General features: G+C 41.5%; 1 long non-coding RNA gene across 4 annotated transcripts in view; it reads left to right on the forward strand.

The window, feature by feature from the left end:
• The first annotated feature begins 419 nt into the window (after window positions 1-419).
• The window catches only part of LOC123800565 (uncharacterized), a 64,262-nt gene continuing 42,917 nt past the window's right edge, over window positions 420-21,764 (forward strand). For 3 of the 4 annotated variants that reach the window (XR_015721760.1, XR_015721762.1, XR_015721763.1), the window contains exons 1-2: window positions 420-700; window positions 19,126-19,251. This is a non-coding gene — a long non-coding RNA (uncharacterized LOC123800565). The remainder of the gene's footprint in view (window positions 701-19,125; window positions 19,252-21,764) is intronic. The other variant, XR_015721759.1, reaches the window with a different exon arrangement.

Here is a 21,764-nt window from a genome sequence, read left to right on the forward strand (position 1 = left end):
CAAGGAGTTGAATGTGTGTGGAGATGATTTAATTCAGGGTTGTTATATTTTGGACTAACGCTCGACCGAGTACTCGCTTTTGGATCAAGCCTGTTCTCTCCCCGCACCCCCCCCCCCGCCCCGTCTCTCTTTCCCAGAGAAATGTTCCCTTTACTTAAAGATGGGGAGGGAGAATCGTTCTTGAGGAGTTCAGCAAACTCGTAACCACATCAGAAGAGCTGCTTGGTCGATCCCTGCCCCACCTTTAAACTGGAACCGGCTTCCTAGGAGCTAAGAAAAAAGAGGGGAAGGGAGTAGGGGCCCGGAACGCATCACACATTCCCCGGCTTTCGTTGCATAATGCGCTCAGAACCTGCCAGGTGACCTGCTGACTTTGTTTTCTGTCTTGACCGTGCTTCATTCCACCACCCCCTCGCCGCCGGGCAGCACCACACTGAGAGGGCTCTGGGCAGCCGCGGCGCTGGCAGACCCCAATAATCACCCGGCCTTGGACGGACGTCAAGATCCGGCCCGACAGGCTCCGCCCCGCGCCTGCTCCCGGAGCTCCCCCGGCCCGCGGCGGCGGCGGCGGCGGCGGCGGCGGGGGCGCCAGGGGGCGTCCTCCCCGCCGGGGACTAGACGGTGCACGCGGCGGCCGCGCGGGAGATGCGCCGCGGGCTGGCTGCTCTCAGCCTCCTCCTAGCCGGACAGCAGATTTCAGGTTCGGCACCCCCCCCCCCCCGGGCTGACCACCCGTCCCGCGCGTCCGCACTCTGGGCCCCGGGGCTCAGGTGAAGCTCTGCAAAGACAGATGGATCTGATTAGTGCACGCGGGTCCTGAGGGCGGGTGCTCGGCACATTTAACGTGAAATGGGGTCAAGCGGCCGTGCAGAGCGGTGGAGTCTGGGGGAAGGCTCACCGGGTGGAGGGGCGTAAGAAGGGTCGAGATCTTTGGGCGTTTTCCGTGGGGGGCGGAAAGCAGAAATGAGGGAGCGAGGCTCTGCTCGCACATAGCTCATAGTGGGTCTGCATCTTGGAGTGACAAACTGGGAGCGTGGGTGAGTGGAGAACAGACCCACTGACAGAGGGTCCGACATCAGGCTTGTCCCTCTAGCTGCCCTCTCATCCTCCTTGGGATGCACAGGGCGCTGGGGTCCAGCTGAATTGCCTCCACACCTCCCCATTGTAGGGAAGGAGAACAGAAGAGGCCCAGGGGGTGCAAGAATGGGTTGACTGATTTCTTTCAGAAATGAGAGGCCAAGCCCATAATACTTGACCGCACCTCAACTGACCTGCTCGGGGCCTCTGGGCCCATACCTTCACCCACCAGCACCCAAAGACCAGAGCTCAAAATGGTGACCCCTAGGCTGAATCAAGGAAAATAAAGCTTGAGGCCCAAGTCTCCAAACTCTTTGTGCTCAGTGATACTTTTGCTTCAAGACACAGCAAGTTGTATAAAATGTAGGCACATTCTCTTTTTGGAGTGAAAAGAATAATACAAAACAACGTCGGTGACCTTCCATTACCTGAGAAATCAGAAAGTGATTAGTATGCCCTGGAGGAATTCAGGATAACTGGTGGACTGCCAAAGCAGAATTGATGCAGAATTATCCAGGCATATTATTTGAGATAGACTAGCACCATTCTGAAAACTGGAAATACATTCAGAGTGGTTACAAATGGGGCCCCCGTGGCCCCATTTCCCCATGTTTTCAACACTTAGTGGCAGAATAAATACACGAATCAAAACTGCAGTGGTCGCCCATGAAGCAAAGTGGCTAGTTTTAGGAAAAATTGCCAAGTGCTCTAATATTTCTTTAAAAACTGGAAAATTTGAAAAATAAATAAGAAAACTCAAGGTATGCAACATTTAGTCCATCCTAGAAAAAGAAATCGGAGTGTTTGCTCACTGAGGAAGCCGCTTGAATTAGAATTCGTAAATCACTTTACCTAAGGTATCAACTGAATCAAGTTCCAATTGTCTCTGCTTTTTCTCTCTCTTCAAAATAGTCTCTGAGAGCCCTGAGTGAAAATGTAATTACTGTTATATTGTTCAGAACTATTCAGAAAATATAATACTATAGGATTCATTACTATAGAAATGTTTACTTCAAAAATGTGAAATTTGAGGAAAAGAAGACAAGATGGAACAATAATTTGCTGAGTTTTGTTACTAATGAGAATTTCTTAAGCCCGGGTTTCAGTTGGTTTCGCCACAGTTTCTGAAGAAAAGATCTCGTTGATCTCTCTTGAACTTTTATAACCTGGTTTCTAACAGAAATATTTAAAAATGACAAGCCCCCCCCCATAAGTCCTTGAATCCCCTTTTGCCAGGGTGCAAATAGATTCTGATTTTGCAAATAGATTCTAGTTTCATTGTCAGTACCTCAGCAATATGTTTTTTTTAGTTTTATTAACTGAATCCATGGCCAGCAGATAATTTTCCTAAGGACCCACAGCAGACTGACTGAGAGTTTAAAATACTGGATTCTGTTCTTCACTCCTGACATTGTTTCTCTGTCCCTCTGGCACCAGCGACTGACTCCATCCTGCACATAGTTGCCCTTGATTCAGTCGAGAAAATGTATGACTCTGCTTATCTTAAGCTTTATGCTGATTTAATTTTAATCCTTGTCATTTGGTTTTCAAAGCAGTTTTTATTAAGGTAGGACCCAGGGGAAGAGTCCAAATATATGCACTTTATGAAAGTGAGAGAGAAAGAGAGAGAAATTTTCTAATTGAATTCAATTTGGCTTAGACTTATATTGATTATTCTGAGAAATAATGTAGTGCTGTTTTTCAAGGATAAGAATAGGTATGGGGGTGCCTGGGTGGCACAGCGGTTAAGCGTCTGCCTTCGGCTCAGGGCGTGATCCCGGCGTTGTGGGATCGAGTCCCACATCAGGCTCCTCCACTATGAGCCTGCTTCTTCCTCTCCCACTCCCCCTGCTTGTGTTCCCTCTCTCACTGGCTGTCTCTATCCTGTCAAATAAATAAATAAAATCTTAAAAAAAAAAAAAAAGAATAGGTATGGTTAAGGGCATACCCGATATCCCTTGAATTCACCTAGGATTCCAAAGTAGAAAAGGTGTACATTTCGAGAACCGATTTATGAACCCTTTGGAATTGGTCAGTGAGGGCTATATAACCCAAAGCATTAACTTCCCCTCCAGAAAGTTCAGACGCAGGTATTCAATGTGCAATTGGAAGATCTCATTCTACTTGCTTAAATGCAACCATGTCTTTCTTCCTTCTATTGTTTCTAGTCTGTATTTAAATATTTTAAAGAAATTTATAAGAAAGCAAATTTACTTGGAGACTCATCATCCTAAAACAACTGTTTATGTTTTTCTGTGTTGTTTTTCAGCTTTTGTTCATATGTTTGCATATTTTCATACAGCTTTTAGTTTTTGCTCTGTTTTTCTTAATTTCAGAAAATTAAATAACACTAACATATTTAAGATCGCAAATGTATGGTTTATGTCCATGGTAATAAGGATCACCTTGCCTCCTTTGTGAAAGCAAGCTGGGTATAAAACTGACACAGTTATCCTCAGGTAATTTTAAGTAGCCTGGCTATAATTTCCAAATTTCATTAAGATTCTTACTGATTTCTTTAAGTCTCAAATGTTGTGGTCCCAGTACTAAACAGAATGCTCCTTGGATTACCTGACATCTAGGTCTCAGACAATTTTATGCTAGAGGACTTGTACCCACCTGATTTAGTCATCTGTGGAATACGTTCCTTCTCTGGAGAAAGTCAGTTGTGACCCAGAGAAGGACAGACATGAGAAAGAGCTGTCTCATACACTCAGAAGTCATTGGTTGAGCAGTTTCCTACTGGACTCAACGTGCGCCCCTCATTTTCTTACCCTTGCTTACTGCACTGGTTTTCTTGGAAACTGAGGGCGATGGGACAGGGAGGCAGAATTATCTAAATACAGAAATCACCAAATGGAAACCTATTCAGTTAGGCTACTAGACTCAGAACCGACCTTGACACTTGGAACCTTCAGATTCCAGTTGGTTGGGGTCAAACACAAATGTGGAGTTGCTGAGTGATTTCCACATGCTTCTTTTGTGTACCTTAACTAGGGCAGACAAAAGATGTTTTTCCAATGGCACTCATTCTTTCGGAGGGCTGACCCTTGAAGGAGCAAACTAATCTCAGGTGATTTTAAGGTTTTAGGGCACTAGGAGAACTTTTAGAGCATGGAGAAGTAATTTGTTCAATGGTACCTTAAAAGAGTTAATTTATCTCCAAAAGGTGAGTTCCTTTACTATCCTGAGTCCTTCACTTCCTCTGAGATCAGACTAATAATTTGCATAGCAAAGCATTCCCTTTGCTTGGATAGGAGGGGGTGGGGACCATTAACAAGGAAAGTCACTTTTCCCACAGTCTTTCACAACTCGGGAGTGTGCGAAGTGGGTTTGATCAACCTTTCCCCTCCCCTGAACTCCAAAAGCTCAGACTCTTTTGCTCATTATCTATCTTGAGATCGAGCAGTTTTTCCGGATGGAAGAGCTGTAGGATTTAGCATACAGTTGTTGAGAGGACAGGTCTGCTGAGTGTCCTTGTTTGGTTTGGCCAGTTAGTGTAGACTTACAGGAGAAACTTCAGGAAAACAAACAGACCCCACTCACATCCCTCCTCCTCTTCTTTACAGACACTGCATTTTATTTTTAATTTAAAAAACCCAGGTAAATCAAGGAGAGGGTTTTCATATATCGATGACTCTGTGCTTGGGAGTTAGATTTATCTTGATATGATGTTTGTCACTTGGTTACTCTGCTCGTTCTACTCAGAGTCATACAGTCAGTTAAATCATAGTCTCTGAGGGCCTGCACTAGGTGTAGGTCATTGTTTATTTGCTTGTTACTTAACGGTTCTCCAGAAGGAGCTCATAATTAGTTTTATTTTTTTTAATTTTTTAAAATAATTTTTATTTTGTTATATTAGTCACCATACAGTACATCCCCAGTTTTTGATGCAACGTTCCATGATTCATTATTTGCATATAACACCCAGTGCATCGTGCAATACATGCCCTCCTTAATACCCATCACCGGCCTATCCCAGTCCCCCAACCCCCTCCCCTCTGAAGCCCTCAGTTTGTTTCCCAGAGTCCGTAGTATCTCATGGCTCATTCCCCCTTCTGATTACCCCCCCTTCATTCTTCCCTTCCTTCTCCTACCGATCTTCCTATTTCGTATGTTCCATAAATGAGTGAAACCATATGATAATTGTCTTTCTCTGCTTGACTTATTTCACTTAGCATAATCTCCTCCAGTCCCGTCCATGTTGCTGCAAATGTTGTGTAATCATTCTTTCTGATGGCTGAGTAATATTCCATTGTATATATGGACCACATCTTCTTAATCCAGTCATCTGTTGAAGGGCATCTTGGCTCCTTCCACAATTTAGCTATTGTGGACAATGCTGCTATGAACATTGGGGTGCATATGGCCCTTCTCTTCACTACGTCTGTATCTTTGGGGTAAATACCCAGTAGTGCAATTGCTGGATTGTAGGGTAGCTCCATTTTTAACTTTTTGAGGGACCTCCACACTGTTTTCCAAAGTGGCTGTACCAACTTGCATTCCCACCAACAGTGTAAGAGGGTTCCCCTTTCTCCACATCCTCTCCAACATTTGTTGTTTCTTGCCTTGTCCATTTTTGCCATTCTAACTGGTATAAGGTGGTATCTCAGTGTGGTTTTGATTTGAATTTTCCTGATGGCTAATGATGTTGAACATTTTTTCATGTGTCTGTTAGCCATTTGTATGTCTTCATTGGAAAAGTGTCTGTTCATATCTTCTGCCCATTTTTTGATTTGTTTATTTGTTTCACATGTATTGAGTTTGAGAAGTTCTTTGTAGATCTTGGATACCAGTCTTTTATCTGTAGTGTCATTTGCGAATATCTTCTCCCATTCTGTGGGCTGCCTCTTAGTTTTTTTGACTGTTTCACTGGCTGTGCAGAAGCTTTTTATCTTGATGAAGTCCCACAAGTTCATTTTATCTTTTGTTTCTCTTGCCTTTGGAGATGTGTCATGAAAAAAGTTGCTGTGGCCAATGTCAAAGAGGTTGCAGCCTTCATAATTAGTTTTAACCAAATATGCCCCACCGTAGAGACCCACCACCATAAGTACAGAGGACTTTTCAGAGTTCTAGAAGATTGAATGCTCTGAGGTTCAAATTTACATGAGATCTACTGGGGCTTCTTTTAATCAGTCACAGGGATCTGAGGGAAGAAACCAGGCTTTTAACAAGCTCTCTCAATAAGAAGGGGCAATTACAAAAATATAAAAGATTTGCGGCTAGAAGCCAAACTGTGATTTTGAGTTGAAACTATTACATTTTGAGCATTTGTGGGAGAATCTAAATCTTGCCATGGCTCCCTGAGATCAATGATGTTGTATGACAAGTCATGGTGACTATAGGAACAGTAAATTCAGAGAAATACTAGAGGAAGAGAATGACAAGCAGGACAAAGTGATCCGCGGTCTTTTCTGCGGGGCTCTACACATTGGCAGAGTTTATAGGCTTCTCTAAGAGCAGCATGGCTCTGGAGAGGGGAGAGTAACTAGGTGGGGGAGAGTCCGGAAGGGGCTTCTGTTTTCCCTAGAATAGGAAATGTGAAAAGGTACTCAGGTTGTGCATACATAATTAAATATAAATACCCAGACTTTTAAACAGAAAAGTACATGTGTCCTAAAAGAAACATGAATTTATATAGAATTGATTGTATCCCTGTGTTGTAATGCTGGGATGCTGTTGTTTTTGTTTGTTTCTTAAAAGGCAGAGATACGAGAATAGGTAGAAGTCTAGCATCGGTGGGAAAATTATGTTATGATGAACTTGAAAATGTCCCCTAGCTTAACTTACTGCAACGCTACAATCTTCTCGAGCATATTGTATGGCACTTGAAAGATGTTCAGGAGGGTCAATGAATGAGGAAGACTAGTCCCTCAAGTTTTAGCGTAAAATAGTAGACTGGCCTTAGCAGACATGAAAATGTTATAAAATGACAACTATAAGAAGCTCTTGTTATTAGATTATGAACAGAAAAAAGGGATCAGTGAAATAAGCAGATAGCTCAGAAATAGATTTAAGATATTGTTAGAGCTAGACACCTGACATTGTTAAAGACTAAAAATATATTACTGAACTCTACATCCGAAACTAATGATATACTATATGTTGGCTAATTGAATTTCAATAAAAAAAAAGACTAAAAATATAAAAACTACAGTAATAGGCCGCAGGCGGATTTGGACTGAAGGCAGTAGACTGTCAGCTCCTGTATTTAGCCTGTGTTCCCCAAAGGATTTTCCTTGAAAAAATAGTCTCAAGAGCTTTTTTATGAAAAAAAGAATGCCGTGACCAAATATACTTGGGAAACCCTGTGAACTGTGTTACCCTCTTGGAAATTTACAATGAATGTTCCCATTGTAAAACCGTTGGAAAGTCTCACAGGGAGAAACCTGCTTAACTGAGGTCAAGCAGTGATGCTTCAACTTATTTAACCATAGCACCTGCCCCCACTTTGTCCCACAGATCTTCAGCCCTATAAGGCTTTGGCCTGATTGGACCTTTGCCCATCTCTCTGAGGACACTTCTGGCCTCTTTTCTTCTTGTTAACTAGATGCCAGACACACAGTTCTTCTTTCTGTTGTTTAACCACCAAATACGTTCATTCCTGCCTTGAATGTTCTTCTGTCTGCTGTTCCCTCCTCCGGCTAAGAGTTTCTGCCCCAAGGTCTTCACAAGGCTGGCCTTCTGGTTCAGTTGCTGCCGACTCCAGTGTCTCCTCAGAGAGGCCATCTGTGATGTGCGCTTCTCGAACAGCTCCTTCCTTCCAGCCTGCTCAATCACAGGATTCCAGCTGTGCTCTTCACTGAAAGCTATACGAAATTTTCTCTCTGTGTGTGTCATCTTCTCACTGCAACGAAAGCTCCATGAGAGTGAGAACCTTGCCCCTCTTGTCTTCCTTCAATCATCCTGTCCCTAAATGAGGCATCTGCCACATAAAATACATGCAATGTAGTTTTATGTAGAGAGATGGAAAGAGATCTAGAAATAGAGATAGAGTGGGGGGAGGGAAGGAAGGCAGAGAGAAAGTATTTCGCAGATCACATTTCACATTTTTGGAAATACTATTTTGTGCCAGAGAAAATACCAATGCTAAATTATCACTTTGAAAAAAAATGCGCAATGTCACTAGCAGTTAAAATGCAAATTAATACCACATCAACTTTATATTCTAGCTCCGTTTACTCTAAACAGTTCATGTAATCCCACCCATCAATTGCTGATGTTTCTCTGAATGGATCCATTTTTTTCCCCCTGGGGCATCCAAGGAAACTGCAATCCGAACTATAAAATTGTTTATACTCTTTGACACTTTGGGGGACACATTGCATATAAATAATCTATAGAGGAAAACAGTATTGTTTTCAATAGGTTGATATCCACACTACAAAGATTGGAAACAATCTTTCTATAATTGCTAAATATGACAATAGTGTAAATTACATCAATACTTGGACTTGTTTATTATGCAATAGTGAATGAGAGGAGCAGAACACAACATATATGGGGCGCCTGGGTGGCTTAGTCGTTAAGCGTCTGCCTTCGGTCCAGGGCGTGATCCCAGGGTCATGGGATCGAGCCCCCCATCCGGCTCCCTGCTCCACTGGGAAGCCTGCTTCTTCCTCTCCCACTCCCCCTGCTTGTGATCCCTCTTGCTGGCTGTCTCTCTCTCTGTCAAATAAATAAATAAAATCTTAAAAAAAAAAATAAGGAACACAATGTATATGCCCTCTGATTACGCTGATGTGAAATGTGCACCCACCCACTAAACACAGCCAGACAAGACACTGCAATAAAGCATATTAAATTTCATGTTAGCTGCAGTCTGTTCTCTGTAAAGTTAAAAAGTTGCTGAAAGAGAGAGAGAGAGATTGGAGTTTGTCTTCACTGAGGAGAGAAATCCAGTTCTATACATGCTTTATTTGCCTGAGGTCAAAGAGAGAAAACTTAAATATCCTTTCTTTTTTTTTTTTTTTTAAAGATTTTATTTATTTATTTATTTATTTATTTGGCGGAGAGAGAGACAGCCAGCGAGAGAGGGAACACAAGCAGGGGGAGTGGGAGAGGAAGAAGCAGGCTTCCAGCGGAGGAGCCTGATGTGGGGCTCGATCCCAGAACGCCAGGATTACGCCCTGAGCCAAAGGCAGACGCTTAACGGCTAAGCCATCCAGGCGCCCCAAGACTTAAATATCCTGATGGAAAAGTGCCCAACTGATCCTGGTCAGCCTTGCAGGGTAAGTCTGAGCCTGTGCTCCCCCAAGCGTTTCTCAGTTATCTTACTTAGCTGTGCTCTGAGTCCTTGGAGAAGCAGAAGGTTACTCTGCACTCTGAAGTCTTCAGCATAAATTACACGGAAGACAATAGTTCCTACACCTTGAATTTATTAGCTCTGTTCTGTTGGTTTCAATAGTTAACAAACACCTGCTGTTTAAAACTTTCAAGAGCAAAATCTTTCCCATGCAAAGATTAGCTAAGGGGCAAAAACCTGGCCCCATATTTACAGGGTGCTCTGGGGTCCCAGTCCAGTAAGGAGTGAATGCCAAAGTGCTTGGCAAGAGTGTTTGATCTGAGGTACCAGGATCCGCTGGTGTATACGTGAGCTCTGTGGATGAGCGCTGGGCCGAGGAGAGCTGTTACGTAATTATAGCATCCACAGCGTCCGACGCGCCACCAAGCCGAGCCTCAGAGTTTGCACTGAGAGTGGGCGTCGTGAGGATAGTGAGAATTAATTAATGCTTATGACGACTTGTCCAGATTCATGGGAGAAAAGCACTCTGTAAAAGACTGTGTGTTAACGTGTTTGGGAAAATGATACCTTTTTTTTTTTTTTCAAGAGCTGATTGGGTAGAAATGTTGTCATTGTGAACATTCATTTTAATTCATTTGACAGTTTTGAGCAAATTCTTTTCTCATCGTGCAAGTCAGGTTTATTTGGAGTATAGTGAATATTTTGACAGCATACAAACTTGAAGAATTGAGATTTGACCTGGCTTCATATACGTAAAATATCATCATTCTCATCAGTGAATAAATAGAATCAATTGTTCAGTTCATGTATGTCTTTAGGGCACTTCTTTATTGTGTGCAGAGTAAGAAAATATAGTCTCTGCAAAATACCATACTTTACAATCCAGGAATAATTTTTACTGAAGTTTGAAGAAACAGAGTGGCTAGCAATGTATATTCACATACAATTTTCATCTTGGCTTTTAAAAAAATCGAAAGCATGACATAAAAAAATATGTTTGAAGTGCTATCAATCGAAATTTATCATTTCAGGTGATAAATCTGACAGCTGGCTAAATTATCATTTCAGATGATAAATCAGAGAGCTGGCTAAAGAATTGTTCATGTGCTTTCTTTTAGAGTATTTAAACACTGGAGGCAGAAAATAAGTAGGGTTAATATAAAGTTGAACAATTGAAATAAATTGCACACAATATTTGTAATGTCATTAGCTCACCTACATGGCATGAGATATAGAAATAGTTTTTATTTAGTAGATTACCTATAATTTTAAAGACAACATAACATGAGAATATAGGGCACCTGGGTGGCTCAGTCAGTTAAGTGTCTGCCTTGGGCTCAGGTCATGATCTCAGGGTCCTGGGATCCAGCCCCACATCAGGCTCCCTGCTCAGTGGGGAGCCTGCTTCTCCCTCTCCCTCTGCCTGCCACTCCTCTTCCTTGTGCTCTCTCTCTCTCTGTCAAATAAATAAATAAAATTTTAAAAAATACAAAGTAACATGGGAATAAATTGCTAACCGATGTGTACTTCCATAGCTTATGAACCTGCATTCTAGGTGTATGGGACCTAAGTGTGGGACCTAAGTTTAGCATGGTTCTCAGCTATGTATGGAGAAGCATGTCTGGTGTTCTAGGGAAAATTATTCCCAGACAAGGTGTCATCCTCCTATTTAATTTAGAGTAATTGTTTTTTTAATATTTAAGAATGATCCTTTTTTATTATTAAAGGAGATGGTTAGAATATCCTTACTGTTACACTGTGATTTTCCTGTAACAGATGCTTAACTCAGCAGTTCCAGCTCATTCATTCGTAAGTGTTTCATAAGGCTAAAGGCACTAGTAGCAGAGCTGCAAAATACGGAAAGTTACTCAGGTGCTGGAGACCACAGATATTACAGATTTTGTCCTGACTTTAAATTCTGCTTACATTTGGTTTAAATGATTTGATAGTTTTTTATCCTTTTCTCAGGTGTGCAAATTATTCTCCTCTTTAAATTGCATTTTCAATAGAAAACTGTACCCGGTCTGTTCACCCAGGGAAATACAAAGATGTTACAGAGAATCTTGTGTCATCCATTTATAAAGTCACGAATTTAGAAACCCATTTTGTTGCACATTATAATATTTATGGTTTTCAAAATGAAAGGATGATTTTGTGCACAAAGACTGAAATGCCTCAAAATGAGAATTAGGCTAGGTTACCAAGGAAACCTGTGAAGACAGGGTGGGATGTGTTAGGGGTGAATTTGGAACAGCCCGAGGGGGGAAAAATCAAACCAAGAAGAAAAACTGTGATGGGATTTGATTTGATGAAAAAGCCAATTCATAGTAGAAAACAATTTGTGTTTAGCTTTATATTTTACATTTGATCAAGTGCAAGCAGGAAACCAGAGCAGATAATATATATGAGGGCAGAAAACTCAACTGGCATGAGGAACCTGTGAAAGCTGAGATAATTGATCTGGCAGTATTCAGATTTTTAGGTTCTGATGATTAACACCCGAGGGTCAAAGAAGAATTGGGTAAAATCTCCACAAAGTGTGAAAGCAACATTCTGAAGAATTCAGAGTTCACTGACTAAGATGCCTAAATAAAATAATAAATGTATTTTTATTTATTTATTTATTTATTTATTTATTAAAAAATTTTTATTTATTTATTTAACAGAGATAGAGACAGCAAGCGAGAGAGGGAACACAGCAGGGGGAGTGGGAGAGGAAGAAGCAGGCTCATAGTGGAGGAGCCTGATGTGAGGCTCGATCCCATAACGCCGGGATCACGCCCTGAGCCGAAGGCAGATGCTTAACTGCTGTGCCACCCAGGCGCCCCATAAATGTATTTTTAAAAAGAAAATTAATCAGCTCACCGATCTAATGTGTGGAATGACTCAAGTCTATCACAAATTGTCTTAAATATAAGCTTTCATAGAGCAAGTGAAATTTGAACTAGACCTTCGAAGTTGAGAATTGGATCCCTTCAGAAGTTTCTGACCTGCTGTATCCCACATGGACTTTGAGGCCATTTTCCACCAGTGTCCTTGACTTGCACTGCTTTTCCACATAGATTTTTGTTTCCAGGTTCCTCACGGGACAAAACCGTACTGAATTATTATGGCAGTCTGCTGTGACTGTACCACAGAGGGAAAGTAACTGATTTTGTAAACTGATACCTTGACCTTGCCCCTGAGCAGACAATGCTATAACCAACTTAGCTAACTAGTCACAGACCTAAGTAGATGAGCTTGGTTGACTGAGGGGAAGCAATAAATTATGTTTGTATTGACCTTAGTAAACCTTTTAATTCCTTCCCACATGATATAGTTCTCAACAAATTGGGAAAATATGGCCTAGAGTCTTGGTAATTGCACAAGCGTAGATCAATGGCCATGGCCTGTAGCATCGGTTTTATGCCTTGGTGTACTCAATTTCATCATCTGCAGGGGTGCTTAAACTCCAGGCCATTCCCTCTCATGGGCCCCAAGAGGATGCTGGCCTTTTGTTGCCTACAATGGTGGGAGGGAAGGGACGTGGCCTCCTGCCCCATTAGGAGGAAGCACTGTTCCAGGTATGTCGGGGGTCAGGGCTGACAAGAGGAGGCCTGGAAGTTACTGTTGCATTTCCCCTAGCAGCTGTCTCTCAGAATGGCAAGAGGGACCCAATTTGCCCCCTCACACCATTTATTTGGCTGCTGGTGGCTATCGACTTGAGTAGAAATCTTCCTGAAGTGTCCTGGGCTTTTGGTCTCTGCCTGTTCACTAATAAGTTGCTTCATGGTCCCTCTCTTAGTTGCAAAGGGGGATGCACAAAACACTTCCATGACTTCCAAGTTGGAATGTTTATACCATTTGTAGGAAATCCGCTCCTTCTTCCACTCAATACGTTAACTGTTGAGTAACTACTATCATGTGTCACCACTGTAGTTAGCAGAAGGCATACTGAGTAAGAGTCAGCTTTTGCTCTGGAGGAAGTTCCATCTATTTGATGACACTGACATGTAAATACATAACGACTGTCTTAGTTTGCTAGGGCGGCCATAAGAAAATACCACATTCTGGGATTAAACAGGAGAAACATATTTTCTCACAGTTCTGGAGACTGGAAGTCCAAGATCAAGGTATCAGCAGGTTTAGCTTCTCCTGGAACCTCTTTTCTTGTTTTGTAGATAGCCACTTTTCTCCTGTGTTCACACATGGTCTCTCCTCTGCATGCACACAGCCTCGGTGTGTTTTTGTGTGTCTAAATGTCCTCTTCTTATAAGGATACCAGTCATATTAGGGCTCACCCTAAAGGCCTCATTGGAACTCAATCACCTCTTGAAGACCTTATCTCCAAATACAGTTATATTCTGAGATACTGAGGGTTAGGGTTTTAAAAGTGAATTTTGGGTGAACACAATGGTGAGATAAGTGATAACAGGTATGAAAAGTTTTATGCGAACTCAGACGGTATCTTGGGACCAGAATGAACACCAGTTCTCAATATTACTAGAGCCTGAGGCAGGTGTCACTGTGGCAATTTCTTAATGGAATTAGGTCTGTGGTTATGATCATTTGGCTAGCATCATGTATAAAAAATTCTAAATCTGAATGTTTTAAAGGTGGGACAAACTCTTGCCTCTTCCCCACATTTACACTCTTTACTTAGCCCTTCCAGGTATTCAAGTTTGCAATCCTTAACTAAATGGATAAGGAAAAAGAGAAACATTTTCCTAGCCACCCCATAGTTTGCCAAGCCCTCCAGCCCCCATAAAGTCAGTGAACTACATTATTACACACCTGTTGTTAATTTATTTTATCCAATCTTCTCTCTACCCATTTTCATTTACTCTTCTCCCAGCCAACCAAGAATCAGAGATGGACTCATCGAGTCACATACCTCTTCACAACTGTCCCTATGGCTACGTGAAGATATAGCCAAAATTTTGAAACGACTACTTAATTTCCTGTTAATTTCTTAAACAACACTTTCTTCTACTACTATGAAACTGAATCTTCTCCATTCTGTTCTAATTTAAAATTACACATGGTTGTGAGAGATAATAATCAAGACCTACGATCCTTCAACATTCAGCTTGACTGCCAACTGGCAATGTTTCTTGGGATATCCTGGTTAAAAGAGCAGGCAGACAGAATCCGATGAGTTAATTCATTTCTTAGCATCAGGTGGTAGGTTACCACCATTTATAATGTGGACGAAATTGGTGAGTTTCACTGTAAAGGAAGGATAGATAAGTGGGCAGGTTATATCCAGATACCCAAAGTACTTTATGATCTTGGTATTGCTTATTTTTTCTGTGATGGTTTAAAAATAACATTTAAAAAACCCAATATGATAAAAATTAACATTTTCTGGTAAAATATAAAAAAGGTGGAGAGTTTCAGTAGTAATCAAAGAAATGCCAATGAAGCAAATATGAATTATAACATTTGAACTCAGTTTGGCAAAGATTTAAAGACTGATGATATCCTATATTTGCAAGAATGTGGGAAAATGGGTACTTATACATTATTCATGGGGTATAAATTTGTACAATTTCTGGACAGCAGCCTGAAACTAGAAATCAAATATAAAATCCCACTTCTAAGAATTTATCTTAAGTGCACCCAATACAAATACACACACACACACACAAATCATCACAACATTGGAAACAATTGGTGAAAAAATTACTAGTGACTTAAGTGTCCATTAATAAAGAATGGGTCAAAATCATTATCCATTCATATAATGGAACTCTCTGTTGCCATGAAAAAGAATGCGTCATAGCAATATTCACTGGCATGGAAGGATATTTCAATAGCATATTGTTTAATTTTAAAAAAGCAATATTGAAAACAACTGTATAGGACAATTCCATCAATATTAACTTAAGTATATGTATCTGTGTGTGTGTGTGTGTGTGTGTGTGTGCACAGAGAGATGATATCACAGGGTTCAGTAATATAGTTACAAGGACAACCTCTGAGAAATGAGATTTGGGTCATTTTTACTGATTTAGGGGACTCAGAAAGACTGCATATTTTCATTGTATCATCTTTATAATTATGAAAAAGGAAATAAAATATTTGACAAAAATATACTTCTTGGGACCAAGATATTTACCAAACAGTTCTATTTTAACGCCTGATCTTATAAATGGTTGGCCTGCTCAAATATTTTCACTTTTTCTTTAAGACTTTTTAAAAAATTTATTTGAGAGATAGAGCAGAGTGGGGGGAAGGGGCAGAGGCAGAGGGAGAAGTAGACTCCCCGCTGAGCAGGGAGCCCTATCCAGGGCTCAATGCAGAGCTGGATCCCAGGACTCTGAGATCATGACCTGAGCCAAAGGCAGATGCTTAACTGCTTAACCGCTTAACCGACTGAGCCACTCAGGTGCCCTCATATATTTTATTTTTATTTACAGGCATAATTCTTATATGCAGAATATTATTGTAGTACACCTTGAACTTCCCTTTTAACAAGTGTGAGGTATTCCAACAGTGGCCAGTATATTAAGAATCTGTACATGTTCATTGAAGACAAGTGTTATGGTCTGAGTTATGTCCTCCCAAATTTATATATTGAAGTAGAACATGACTGTGCTTGGAGATAAGATCTGTAAAGACATAACTACATTAAAATAAAGTCATTAGGATGGGCCAACCCAATATGACTGATGTCCTCATAAGAACAGGAAATTTGGGCAAAGATATGCACAGAGGAAAGGCCTTGTGGAGACCCAGAGAGAAGGCAGCCATGTATGAGCCAAGGAAAGAGGCCTTGGACGTAAACAATCCCACTGAAACCTTGATCTCCAACTTCTAGTCTCCAGATTCCTGAGAAAATTAATTTCTGTGTTTAAGTGACCCAGTCTGTGGTGGCCCTTTTTTAATGGCACACCTAGAAAACTCATGCAGTAAATAAACCTACCTCATCTGTAATCCCTATTGAAAATCTTATTTCTGTTCTGTAATATTTCCAAGTCACTTAAACATATCTGAAATGAATGGTCTTAAACGAATTTTATTAAACTGCCCAAATGAGTTAAAAAAAAAAAAGTAAGCACCAACTTCAAAATCTTACACCTGAAAAAAGTTATCTAAGGTAGAAACATAAATATAACACCACAGAAATGAAATTATGCCACCCTTAGATAAAACTGGATTTGGCAAAGAAATTTATATACACAGGTGTGGAGTTGTTCTGCAATTTCAATTAGATAAAAGTATTTGAAATAGAAATATGATTTTAATCAAGGCTATATCTTGTAAAATTAAAGAATCTACTTACTGTTTTATCCCATTTATTGTTTTTGTGTATATGGTTTTCAAAAATTTTTCATAGGAGGAGGGAAACCTCACAATCTGGAGAATTTAAAAAATGGAAGGAAAGGAAACTATTTCTTTAAAATATTCTTGAATCGGCGGGGCTTTTAAAACTTGTTAGTGACAAATGAAGTCCATATAGTAATTTTTATTTAGCAATAATCTAAAGATTTTAGATAAAGCTTTTACGTTTTTTTTTTTTTAATGTAAAGTCATATTTGTAAGTCAAGGGTTTAATTTTACCAAAGGTATGGTAGCTACTTAATGGTTACAAAGTATGAAATCCTCTGGAAAAAAAGCTACTTTTAGTTAACATATGTTGGATCTTGTGTATTTACAGGAAATGTTTCCATTTAAGACCATTGATACATTAATAGTTTCCAGGCACGTTTTATGACGGCCTAAGTTTGTAATCTTTTGAACAACTAGAAAAGGATGTTTTTAAAATAAGCACTTAGATTTGCCTGGATCTCATTTATAAAGCAAGGGTCTTAACTCCGAATGTCTCTGAAATCAAATGGTGTCCCGAAGTAGTGAATTCCCCAGAGGGATGACCACAACATTTCCCATTCAGTTTCTCTTTACCATCAAACTTCCTAAGTCTCTTGTACCCTTGTGTTTTCTTTCTGGAAAGGTGGTGAATGGATGCCACAGTGAGTGGAAGTTGTCCCTCCAGATGCTTCAGGTTTATTCATGGATAGTCTGTGATTTTACTTTTTTTAACTCTCTTGGAGAAGTTGCTAGTTGTAAATCATTTATTACAGTACTGCTTGAAAACTCTGTGCTCACTGACGCTGGGGTTTGGCTGGCATCTTTGAGTGGCATTAGGAGGCCCCAAGAATGGGGAACGGATTTGGTGGAGAAATACGAATGTTTTCTCGGGAACAGGTAAAGTACTGATGACCTTAATCATTTTGTCTTCCAGTGTGTAATGAAACGCCCTAGTGGCCAGGTGAACCCCATTGGGTGCTGTGTGCCCCCTCTTTGGGGGAGAGGATCTAACTCTTCCTCTCTCTAGATCTCCCTGAACTATGGGAGGGGACTCTCACGTCTCCAGTGTAATCCAGTTCCCTGGTTTCAGAACTTCTCAGGAGATGCTGGCCTTCACCCTGTAGGCCTCCCAAGGAAGGGAGAGGGTAACTGGTCCTCCAGCTCAGAAGAAGGCCTTTAACTAGCTCTTTAAAATGGTGAGAGATATTTCTACTGTCAGTGCAGACTGAAAAACTCATTAAGGCTCTGAGAGCCGCGAGCCGGGGTTCCCCAAGGTAGCTTCCTCATTTTAAGTGTCTTAACCTGTCTGCATAACTTCAGAAGGAGAGGCAGACGTCCAGATTTCCCCTAGACTTTCTAGAAAGTTTAGGTAGCACAAAAATACAGTCTGCACAGTTACTCTGTACTTGGTTACACTGTACAGTCACACAGGACTTGGGTACTTGCTATAAAATCAAAGGACCCTCAGCTTAAGCTCCACAGTGCAGATCCTTGAGGAATCGGTCCCCTGTCTCCCCTAGGAACCCATTCCTCTGAACCCTTATGGCCTCCTTGGACACAAGCCCGTTCATAATCGTGTGACAAGGGACCATGTCTCCCCTGTGTCCTCAGTGCTGAGCAGGGTGTCTGGTACATAATAAGGCCACACTGAGTCTTTGAAATAAATGCAAGTAACTGAACCAAGTTGATCTGAAGGATCGATGTTCTTGAGGAGACCCTCTAGGTTACAAAAGCGGCACATCCCTAAGCTTCTGAATTCAGAAGGTTTCTGTTGCGTGTGAGCAGTGCGCCAAGTACTATGGGGCTGCAGAGAAGTCTTAGACGGAGTTAATTCCTGGTCCCAACGAAGCGCCTACAGCCAATCGGAAACCCTGCAGCCCCCTAACCCCGTGCTTCCTCGGACCCCTGCCCTAACTCTCTTCTGCCTGTCCAGGTTCTCGCAGCTCTTTCCCCACCTCAGACTCCCCATTTGCCCTCTCCCCTCTGCCTCCTGGAATCTGCTTGTGCTGAGGTCACTGTGTCACAAATTCAATGGTGACTTAGTAGCCCTCCCGCTGGGAGGCTGAGTCCACCTGCAGCAACGTTCCCACGAGTGGCCACCCGCTCGCTTCCACTCTCGGCTCCTGGTTTTCCAGTTTCGGACTGGTCCCCTTCAGGCTCCTTTGCCAGTTCTCCCTTCTCTTCTCAAGTTGAAGTGTGGCTTTTCTTAGACCTTTATCTTGGATTCTCTTTTCTCTCACCACTTTTCTGGTTATTTCAATCACAGCTGTACATTAGATGCCCTCGGGGAGTTATTTTAAGCTAGGCATCGCTAGACCCCAGAAATTCTGATTTATTTGGCCTCTGGGGGGTGTGTGTGTGTGTGTGTGTGTGTGTGTGTGTGTGTGTGTGTGTGTGTTTCAGGAAAGAAAATTCCACAGGTGATTCTTAGCACCTCTTGTAGAACCATGGCCCTGTCCCACCCCCCCCCCCCACTCCCCATCTCTTCATCTCTGTCTTTCTTTCTCTAGGTGAACTCATCCCCTCCTGGCTTCCATATGCTGATGACTTCCAAATCTAAATCTTCATCCCAGAGCTTGCCTTTGATTCCAGATCATTGCATACCAGTGCGTTCTTGGGGGGCTTAAAGGCATCTGGTAAGATTGTCCTAAATGGGAATCATGGTTTATTTCTTCAAATCTGCTCTCCTCCTGTTTTTCCATGTCAGTAAGTGACATTGTCCTTTGTATAGTCCAGAAAACCAGATATTCTCCTCGACTCCTTCTCCTTCATCTCTCATACCCAACGAAGCACCAAGTCTTGCCAAACCTGCCTCTTAAATACACAATTGCTGATAAGCAACCATTTTTACTGCAATAAAAAGGCAATTGCAAATGATTGAACCTAATACGTATTCACTTTTCTCTATTTCAGTGACAACATGTTGGTCCAAGTGCTGGTTCTTCAGATGGCTGAAGTACCTTTCTTACTGGCCTCTCTGCATCTGTCCTTGTCCCTTCTTCCATTATTTATACTGTCTTCAGACTTACCTTTTTTTTTTTTTTTAATGCAGATCTTATTACCTCATACCTTCACTTAAAATCCTCAGTAAGTTTTCAGTGTACTTCGAAGTAGATTTAAAAGTCTTAACTGGCTTAGAAAACCCTATATCATCTGGTCCCTTTCTCCTCTGCACCTTATTCTAAGCAACCGTTTTCCTTACCTGTCCTACTCTGATCACATCTCACTGGGCTTCCTCAGGTACCTTTTGATTTAAGGACTGTGCACATGGTAATTTTCTTGGCCTGGTATGCTTCTCACTAATTATCTTGTTGGGGTAGCTCCTGTAAATTTGTCATATCTCACTCTAAACATCACTTGTGCTGGAAGCTTTGCCTGATGCTCCCCACTAGGTGAAGGGCCCCTATTATGTATCCCAAGACTCTCAATTATAGTGTGAACCATTGTTGTTATTCATTCTGTAAATTGTTGTGCAATCATTTCTCCAATAACTTTCTCTCAGCTAGACAAAGACTCCATGAAAACGGGCACTATATTCTTCTCATTTTCTGCATATCCTCGACTTTTAACACGGTGTCTTAAATTTGATAAATCCCCAATGTATGTGCATTGAATACATGAACAAGATGGGAGAGTTAAGACACAACTGTGAAAAACAAATACCAGAAAGTATTTTACAAGTGTCAGAGTAGAGGAGTAGATAAAGCCTGGTGGGGGTTGGGAGAGAAAGAGAGATTGTCCTGGGTTTTTCATGGAGAATTTCACGCAGAAGGTGATATTGGTCTCGGCCCTTTACAGGTAGTAGGGTTTTTCGGGGATAAAGAATGGCATCATAGACAGAAGGAAAAGCAGGAGCAAAGGCATAAAGGTAGGAAAAGATAGAGTAAGCTTGAGGAATGGCAAGTGATCCCACTGCTGTTAGGATAGGGTAGGTGCTGGGGAGTAGCTGGTAAGACGGCCAGGACATAGAGAGGAGAAGGGAACAGGGATGGACAGCCTACGGAGTTTAAACTTGTCATTTTCAGCCACAATCCCAGCAGTGTTCTGAGACAATTGATCTGGCTTTTGTGGTCAGGCGGAGCTTAGAGCACCCAAAAACAGTTGGAAAGATTGCAGTAAACTTTCAAGAGATAATGAGAACCGGAACTCAGGTTGTCCCAGTGGGCGTGAAAGGAAAGCTGGATCTTGTGCTGGAAGCTTTGCCTGATGCTCCCCACTAGGGGCTAGGATACCAGAAGGGACATTGCTAGGCATTTGATGACTGCTTCTAGGCAATGACAACAGAAAGAGACCAAGCTCAAACACTAGAAGAAAGACACTTGGCCCACAATTTCATAGGAGCCACTAGTTAGAATTTAAGGCGGAACTGATGATTGCATCGAGTGTCCATTCTGCAAAAGCTGCAAGAATTCATTCATTAGAGAAACGCATTCACCACGATTCCCAACTTTCTATCCAGTGTCCGCTCTGTTGGCATGTTCCCAACCATCAAAGTTGTTGAGGTGGTTTATAAGCTGATTTCTAGAATGGCAATTATAAATATAAATATATATACAATACAGATATTTTTTTGCATTTTAAAAATTCTCTTCTTTTCCCAGACAGTGGTTATGGCTCAATCTACTTTACAGGTATGCGGGAGCCTTGCAAATGACTATTTCACATTTACTGTGTAAACTAGTGACTCAGTATGTTTCTTTAGAACCAGATATGTGTGGTTTTGCTTCACTTGAGGAATTCAGTAAAGAACATACTTCATGTCAGCAGAAACCCTCATAAATCTCTATAGAGAAGGACATGAGTAAAACCTTTTATAATCACATGGCTGCGTGGAATCCATTTCCTTTTCTTTATGGAGCCGCTCTAGATTTTTCTACATACCTCAGAAAAAGCTCATTCATGTCTAGGAGGTGATTTTGATAAGGGGCATCACTGTCATCTTTGTCTTGAGTTTACTCTTCAAGATTAAAAAATGATTGAAGGAGAAAGTAAAATTCGAAAGGTTGTTATTTTGCTTTGTGTGTAAGAGGTACGCATTTTCCCTCTAGACGGAGCTCCAGGGGGAGTTTGCCAGGAAAAACAAACAAGGTAGTTTCTCCTGCAGAATGGCTGAGCTTCTGTATCTGGCCCTATGTATATAAACTGTGTG

This window comes from Ursus americanus, chromosome 26, assembly GCF_024610735.1.
Source record: "Ursus americanus isolate L20-20 chromosome 26, mUrsAme1.1.p, whole genome shotgun sequence".
Taxonomy (NCBI): domain Eukaryota; kingdom Metazoa; phylum Chordata; class Mammalia; order Carnivora; family Ursidae; genus Ursus; species Ursus americanus.